Here is an 8,453-nt window from a genome sequence, read left to right on the forward strand (position 1 = left end):
GGAAAATGCACCAAAAACTCTAATTACCCTACAGAGAATTCAACTGATTGGGTTTATAATTCCTATTTCTATGGCAAATAAAGGCAACAGTAGTATACCGCTATTCGAAATTCACAAATCGATTGAGAAAAAAAAATCCGGGTTGAGGGAAACACATTAAATATAAGAGGAGAACAACGGCACAACAGAAACACAACACTAAAATGCAACACACACAGAAACGAACTTTAATATAACAATGGCCATTTTCCTGACTTGGTACAGGACAAGTGCGACCGTTATCTCAATAGTAATACTGTATGAAGCGGAAACATTCAGAAACATGACATCAGATGGAATTAGAATAATCACAAACGGTAGCGTCGACATAGTGAACTGTTCTCTTTGTAGATATTTGACTTTTCTGCTTGATGAGAAATCTAGGAGATTCAAACACCGTGATTTACTCTTCAAAGAAATCCGATATTCATGCACAAAACAAAACCCACTACAGAATATGTGATAGCTGTTTTTGTTTCCTTGAATTATAACCCTTGTGAATGTATTTCTTAAAGAACCACTGCTTACCACTGCTACATATGTGATACATTTACAGTGAACAATAAATATGAATTAATGAATACCTCGTTGTTGTAAATTATTAAGAAATAAAGATGGGAGGAAATAGATATGGAACAAAGTCGTGAAGGTACAAAAATACATTTAACAACAAAAACGTACAGAACTAGCATCATGTATACATACGCTGTGTTGAAGACCCATTGATGGCCTTGGGCTGTTTTCTGCTCTTTGGTCGGGTTGTTGTCTCTTTGACATATTCCCTATTTCCATTCTCATTTTCATCGTTTTTGATTTGAATTCTATTTTTTTTCTCTATATGTATGTAAAAGTTAAGATAACTAATCAGTTCATTTATATGATTTTTAGTTTAAGGCAACTATATGCACAGGATCTATTTGTTTTTACACAGTTTTGATTTAGAAGAAAAACCGACATGGTTAGAAAAAACAAATAATTACATCATTACTAACACAATTCTATATTAATATTTTTGTAATGGTTACAAAAAAATTAAATAACACCAGTACAAACTTAATCCTTATTTTATATTCTCTTTTTAGAAATTTACCTGTTTACTTTTTGTGGCGTTGATACATTCGTGTGACGCACAGATCATAATACTATTGTGGTGTACTGGTGTACTGTCGTATGGGAGGTGTCCGTTGTTATTCTGTAGTTTACATGTTGTAATGAACTATTATATTATTTGTTTATTATCTGTCCTGAGTGTCCTTGCATTTATTTGTACTGTATTCCTGTCACGTAATGTTGTCATTTTAGCGGTATTTTTAACATTGCCATATAAGCGGGAGGTTTGGCTAGCCATAAAACCAAGTTCAACCCACCATTTTTTCATAAAATGTCCTGTACCAAGTCAGGAATATGGCAGTTGTTATCAAATAATCCGTTTCTATGTATGTGGCGTTTGTTTTTGTAGCAGTTCAATGTTTCTGTTGTTCCGTTGTTTTCCTCTTATAGTTGATGTGTTTCCCTCGGTTTTGGTTTGTGACCCGGATTTGTTTTCGCTTATTCGACTTATGACTATTGAACAGCGGTATACTACTGTTGCCTTTATTTATCATCAGTGATTTGAACGGGATTTAAAAAAAACATATTTCAATAATCGATTATGTAATAAACATTAAACCAATTAATATAAACAAAGCTAAACATTTTTAATCAGTGAAATAACGTGGAGTGATTATTCGAAATATACAACTTAAAATAAATGAATTTCCCGACAGAATTATCGAAAACATGTAAAACACCAGCCTAGGGGTACATAAACAACGGGGTTTACATAAGTGAAATTATGATATGTTAAGGACAAAAAATGATACCCACGACCACATGTAAACATTTCAAAGAATAAAGACATTTTTTAATCTTTATGAAAATAATATATCATAAAAAATATAAATCCTTATCTTCCGAGGAAGAGATAGTACTAGTAGGGACAAAATAATATAATATATACTAAATTAAATACTTTCATTCCGTAACATGTTCCGGTAGACTTTTACAGTTTAACTTATTTATTCATTTCTTATACAGATTTTATACTTTTTTTTAATTATCAATTTTATTTATTTATCTTCATCTTCAAAATAATTGAATAGATTTGCCCAAATACTACTGGTTTCACTTATGAAAATCATAAAGTTGAAAAGTGCTTTAAAGGTTTTGTTCCTTTTTTTATCCGCGCAAAAGTAAGAAAAGAATTGAAATTTGCAAAATGTTTAGAATTGCTATTTTTGCTCCATTTATTGTTCACGCCTACCACAACATCTATGATGTTAAAAGCAAATGTATGAGACTTGGACGCTCTAATATTTACAAGTGCAGCGAGCTAAAGAGTGGGGTCTATTATGTTGCGAGTAAAGATGCAAGTAGAATTACATTCAAACGCTTTCAAAACGAACTTATAAACATAAAAATCCAAATGTACTGAGGATTGATGCACAGTATGGTGCTTGTCCAACAGTTATAATAAATGTAATAGACCTGGTTGTGAAGGTTAACACACATAATTGTGAAAACTATCTTTTACTATCTGTCAATTATTAGAAAACCCCATAACTTCATTTATATTAAACAATTAGGTCGAGGAAACCAAAATTTTGAACAACTCAAATTACAGAAAGCCAGAACCAGAAAATTAAACAAGTACAAAATATACAAAAACTCAAAAACACAAGTCGAGATCAAGTGCACAATAAGAGTAAACGTTTTATTTTTTCATGGAAGTACAACCACAAAGTATGAAAAGAGGTTTTTATGATTTGAATTTCTTTTAAATTTTTCCATAGTCTCCCTACAAGTCTAGATTAACAGTCATTGTTTTATGTATTTTTCAATATTAAGTTATTATCTATCACAAGTTGATGAAGGGAAAATTTGACGGTAAACTTGTAATGATTTTTATAGGAAATTATTTTCACAACTACAACAACCACCGTAAAAAAGAAAACAATATCTACAACGACAACAGATGGGACAGTTACACAATCAAAGCCTAATCAGGAAGCAATCACTGAACAGCTTGTCCAATAAATTGTTCCAATCAGGACATTGTTTCGGGGCAGTTATCAACCAATATACACTTGATCATTTATGCTGCTATAGGTAAGTACGGTAATATATACATGCACATATATGTGACCCACTTTCCACATACGTAATACCATTGAAGACAAAGAATATATTTTATACAATACAACAAGTTAGACGGTGAAAACAGAGGTTAACATCTATTTTAAAGACATCATATTAAACAACACCATAAAACATCTTTAAAAATGTATTTAATACATTGATTGATTGTGTATACAAACTATTCATTCTCCCAATTAACAAAAAAGTTTGATTTATGTTGTTTTTCTTATCATTTTCAAGAAGTTAATATATATTTTCTAAACCTTTTTTGCAGTATGTGCTTCATTATCAGTATGTATACTTATCATTAGTTGCTGCTTGAAAAGTGCGAATGGACGACGATACCTTCTAAAATGCCCTCGTACTTTTTGTGAGGAGGAACAGGAGGTAACTCTCTTGGAAACCCCATTGCAAGGTTTTTGGGTGTGTTAAGAATGAAGAGTTTAAAAGTCTATCAGTGGTACTATAATTTATTTTGTTTCTTTATGTGATTTTCGTTTTATTTAAAGCCTATTTACTCAAACTTGCCATTGGACTGCATCAAGGACAAATTCAACTACCATTAATTCAACAGCAAGCAGAACATCATCAACAGCCAGTTCAACCACAACAACACGTCCACCAACAACATGTTCAACAACAGCAACCGATTTAACAACAACCAATACAACAGCATGTTCAACAACAACAACCAGTTCTACAACATCACCAACCAAGGAGACAACAAAACCAAAGCCACCGTTACAATTTAAGGCCAAGACAATAATTGCTTTGCTAATTTAGACATAGAGGAGCATTTGTAATTTGGTAATTTTTAGAATTACCATGAACACTAAGGACCACTATGTTTTGCTGTGGTATGCTATTGTTCTATCCATATTCTAAATTATGTCATTAATATATTTTTAGTTTATATCTTAAATTTAAGCGAAGAAACTTGTACTTCTTGTTGCTTCGTGTTGACATCCATGTAATTTACTATAAGTTTGTCTGTCTTTTGGTCACCACTGCTCTATATGTTACATTAGAGTTCAAAATCTACATCCAATTTTGCTCTTGGTGGCTGTAATTTTGTTTTGCAAATCGTTTTAAGTGAACTTATATACCTTGGTACTTCGTGATAACATCCATGTAATTTACTGTAAGTGTGTCCGTCTTTTGGTCACCACTGCTCCCAATTTTATGTCCGAGTTCAAAATCTACATCCAATATTTCTTTTGGTGGCTGTTATTTATTTTGTTATGTAAACTGTTTTGAGTGAACTTATATATCATGTTACTTCGTGTCAACATTCATGTAGTTTACCATAAGCTTGTCCGTCTTTTGATTACCACTGCTCTATATATTATGTCAGAGTTCAAAATCATCTTCATCCAATTTTGCTCTTGGTGGTACACATTAAGATAATTTTGAAATAATTTTTAAGTACTTTTTGCTTTGAGCAATACATGTTTTTATTTTGTGCAGTTATGATTAACACATATAATCATAATACTATATACTTCAAGAAAAATTTACATTTGAACTGACATTTTGTTTTAAACTTTTTTTTAACAAAACACCTTAAGTTTATATTCTTTTAATTTTCTTGCACAAAATCATCATTCCTTATGTATATGTGTATATAGCATTTTTTGTGGGTAGAAGATAGGTTCCTTTTGTTGTTACTTTAACGTTTACAATTATGTAGTCCCTTTTTATAATATACTCAGGGTTTGCAATTATATAGTCTCTTTTTTATGATAAACTCGGGAAAGTTCATATTTTAATCTCTTTGTTATGAATCGACATATTTTTTAGATAATGACATAAATGCTTCTACACATTTTATAATCTTAATCATAAATCTTGTTTACTTGGTTGTGAGAGAACTTGAAATATTTTAATAGTATAATAATTTAATATTCTTTCAATTTTCTTTCACAAAACAACATTACATGTGTGTATATACAATATTTGACTTGTTTTTTTATTGGTTTTTTTTTGTTGGTTTTCTTTTCACGGGTAGAAAAGTTTGTTTTGATTGTACTTTAACTTTTTTCACAAAACACCTTAATATTCTTTAAATTTTCTTGCACAAAAGCAACAGTTCATATGTACGTCTTTAACTTTTTTTATCAAAACACCTTTATATTCTTTCAATTGTCTTGTGCAAAAGCAACATTCAATATGCACATGTGTATGTGGGTAGGAGATATGCTAGTGTTGTTGTTCCTTTAAATTTTGCCATTATATAGTCAATTTTTTGTGATATACTCAAGAAAGATCAAATCTTAATCATTTTGTTATGAATCTATCCATTTTTCAAATCTTTTCATAAATGTTTTTTTTTTCATTTTTACAGTGTACATCATCAATTTTTAGTTGTTTTTTTTTTTTTTTTACTTGATTGTGAGATCACTCGATTTTTTTTAATATTACATCTTAATATTCTTTAAATTTTCTTTTCACAAAAACAACATTCCATATATATATATACTATATTTTACTTTGTTTTTTGGATTTATTTTTTTTTCATGGGTGGAAAAGTATCATTTACAATTGTTAAGTCCCTTTTTTACGATATATTCAGGAAAGCACATATTTTTATCCATTTGTGAACAATTCTTTGAATTTTACACGTTTTAAATAAGATACATGTAATCAACAAAGATACAAACATTCCATCAACTTATTGGTTTTATTTTCACAGGGAGAGTTATCATTTAGAAATACTAAAATTATTTTATTTATTTTTGTGATACTACAGTGGGGAAAACTAAAATCTATTGGAATTAATCTTTTCTTTTAAGCAACTCATTGACCACTGATATCATCTAAAATATTTCCATCTACTGTTGAGTCTACAAGGGGAAAAAATAAGTTAGCATGAAAAATTCACTGGAAAATAGAACACAATTATAACTCATCAACACAATGACAAAAAAAACAAACCTAAAGATTGAGAAATAGCTTCGAAATATTCGAAAGCGTAAGCTTTGAAATACTGATAAAGTGATGACCACAAAAGGATAAAAACATCATAAAATGAAACTCACACAAATTAATGGGAATATCATACATTATAAACCCACCGACCAACATATGGGGGTATTGAGCGAATCATTTGTCATAGTGCTTTCTTATCTTTGTCAAAGACTAATCTTCAATTCCTTTTTCTTTATCATAGAGTTAATATCACATTATTATCAACCAACGATATCGGGTAAGTTATCACCGTTCATACAGTCTTTAGAATCGGAGAACCATGGAGTGTAAGGATCTCTATTTTGAAAGGGTGAGCCAACATTGAAGCTCTCCCCTCCATCTGAATCTGAAATTATGATGGGATTGTTTGAAGATCCCATTTCCATACAATCAGTAGTATCGAAGGACTGTTGAGTGTAAAGTCCTCCATCCTGACAGGACACACCGTAGTCTGAGATGATAATGGGGTTGTTTGAAGACCCCATTTCATCATCCGAAGGTAATTCACTGTCACAATCACTGTCTCCTAAAATTGAAAATGCTTGAAATTCTGCTGCATCCGGGCTAATCATTATGGCACTGTTTTTTGGTAATAGATTGCATTTCACAAGAAATATATAGTTGTTGAGAATATATAAGAGGAAATGGTCCTTGTCATAGTTTGAAAAATCAAACAAATGTTTATCCTTTTCCATGTCTGAATAATTTTCTTTTGCTTTTACATGATAAAGAAAGGAGTCCGTATTCGTCATCATAAATTTAATGTCTTTACCACACTTAGGAATAACATTATTATAGTGGTGCTTATACATTATACAGTTGGACAGTTCAAACACTTGCAAACCGATTGCGATTTGCTTGTTCAATTTCGACACAACCTTTTTGCACTGAACGGTCACGAGGTCTTTGGTTAAAATTTCGTATCTCACAAAAGATGATTTGGCCACCTGCTTCAACACTTTTTGCTTAGTGTGTATGAGTTGTACATCTACTCTCTTTCGGACATTCTCCATCGTCTTACCAAAAACCGCATTATGCATTAATTTATAGAATGATTTTTCTTTGGCAGACTTACATCTTAGTGTATTTAACTCAATATATTACGTAGAAATGGTGACTGAGAACATTCTAAAACTTGATGTACCCTTTCCAACTTCATACCAAGTTGTAAATACAATTGAAGATGCCGGAAGTGGCACACATATCTTCTTTTGTTTTCTAATGTGCTCAACCATTTATTTGTTTTTATTCTCGATGGACCTTTCAAATGACCTTTCTGCTTTGATGGATTCAACTTGGTCTATAGATTTTGAATATATGGAGACAACATTTCATCGGACACCGATTTACTTTCAGTGGATAGTCCGCATGCAAATTATGAAGTTAATTTGGGAAGTCCACCTCTAGTATGAAGCCTTTATCACTACATTCTCCCACTTCCATTATGTTTAAGTTATTACGTTCATCCTCTTTCAAGAACTTATAATCTCCAGTTGGAAGTGACATACTAAGAGCGAGACCATACAAATTGTTACAGTTTGATAAATTAAGTATGAACTCTCCTTTTCACGATCATATGCATTTCTAAGGTGCTCGTTGTTGGCGGTGGCCAGTCGATTGGAAATCTGTGAGATACCACCACGCATACCTGATTCAATAAAGAGATAGGCATCTGCATTGTTCTCGTTGATTAGTTCTAATTTACAAACGGACACTTTCAATGCAGCACTCCATGCTAGACCGGGACAAGTATATAAATGGGATGGAATTAGACCATACGTTTCTATACATTGTTCTAGAAATCTTTCAAAAACACCATTAAAAAGTACCACGTCCACTCAGGAATAATTCGTGATAGGAACTTATATCATCAATTTCGAAAGCGTCCCAGACTTTCTTTGCATGTTCACAATCCTCATCAGTGACATGGCTTTTTGTCAAATCATTGTAGAAAGCATCTTTTGGAGGTAGACAATTCATGGAAAATTTTTCTTCTTTATTTATATATGAATAGGGGTACACATCTTTTTTAACAAAAGTGATCGCTGTTCATTTGAGGGAAATTCTCTGATCAGTGCATTGAATTGTTTGGGATCTTCTTTTGATAAATCGTCCACAAGATTGATAGACAACTCGGAAAACACTGATAACTGTCCACAAATCTAAGAGACCCCAGAGAAAACGACACATATCTTTCCATATTGCTAGGAATGCAATTAATTTTGTTTGTCCTTACAAAGTCCCACACCCTGCATCAGAAGGTAACTGTC

This window comes from Mytilus californianus, unplaced genomic scaffold (genome assembly GCF_021869535.1).
Source record: "Mytilus californianus isolate M0D057914Y unplaced genomic scaffold, xbMytCali1.0.p SCAF_12, whole genome shotgun sequence".
NCBI lineage: Eukaryota > Metazoa > Mollusca > Bivalvia > Mytilida > Mytilidae > Mytilus > Mytilus californianus.